Source organism: Chinchilla lanigera, unplaced genomic scaffold (assembly GCF_000276665.1).
Source record: "Chinchilla lanigera isolate Chin_1 unplaced genomic scaffold, ChiLan1.0 scaffold00119, whole genome shotgun sequence".
Classification (NCBI taxonomy): Eukaryota; Metazoa; Chordata; class Mammalia; order Rodentia; family Chinchillidae; genus Chinchilla; species Chinchilla lanigera.
In genome coordinates this window covers 3,075,010-3,076,116 of record NW_004955520.1, presented here as the reverse complement: position 1 = coordinate 3,076,116, position 1,107 = coordinate 3,075,010, and positions in this window count along the sequence as shown.

The window sequence follows — 1,107 nt, the reverse complement described above, 5'->3', positions numbered from 1 at the left end:
CCACTGGCCCCGTGACCCCACTGAGGGAGGGGCAACGCTGTGTGACCTCTGAACAGTGCTCAGGGCGAATGGAACCCCATCCGGAGCCCACAGCCTCCCCACCTTTGAGGTCTGCGGGGGACAAGGAAAGGGATACATTAGTAGTTGCCTAGCAGTTGCTCTAGTACAGTTACGGACCCACAAGTCTGCTTCCTCTTACCTTTCAAATTCAACTTGTGTATTGCTCTAAACTACTTTCAAACCTAGGGAAATTTCAGTCACCAGGAGGACTGCCATTTATTTAACCTGGACATTTTTAGCAACTTTAACAAACAGTATTTGCCTTTCTTTTTATGTTCTTTATGGAACAAAACTCTGTGTAACTCTTACAGGTATAGTAACAAATATATTGTCACATCCCCTTCCTCTTGAATTGTGTACATGAAGTTGTACTCTGTATATGTTCTGTATGTATATTTGTAACCGTGAATGTAATTTAAATCCTTTATTACATGACAGTTAATTACAACTGCAACTAATAAATGTCTGGCACTTTGAGTACCTCTTGCAATTATAGAGGCCAAAGGTAACTGGCATTAATCTCATGATGTCGCAATAAATTTAGTATTAAAATATTCATACAAGTTTTTCTTTTCCTGGTGTATACATATTTTTCGGGTTGGCTCTATTTTACATACTTTTACCAATATATGCAAATTCTTAAACTTATCACAAACTTTAATGTTAAATTAATTATGGATACTAATAATGCATGTAATGTTTAACTAATTATTCCCCCAAATCCAGAAATATCGACCCAGGTGAAAAACAAAACTAAACCAAAGGCAGCAGCCCGGCACAGTGGTGGACCCTGCAGTCCCAGCTACTCAGGAGGCTGAGGCAGGGGGATCCCTTGAGCAACACAGCGAGCTTCATGTCGAAAACAAGAGAGACAGTAACAGGACAGGGCCAGCCTCGCAGGCCGGGTCGCAGCACGCTGCGGGTGCCTGGCTCCCAGGGTCAGATCGGAAACCCCTGACGTTCGCGGCCGCCTCGGCGCGCGCCGGAACCGGGCTGCTCCCCGCTTTGCTCCGCGCTTCCCGGCGCGTCGGGGGTGCAGGCGCGGCC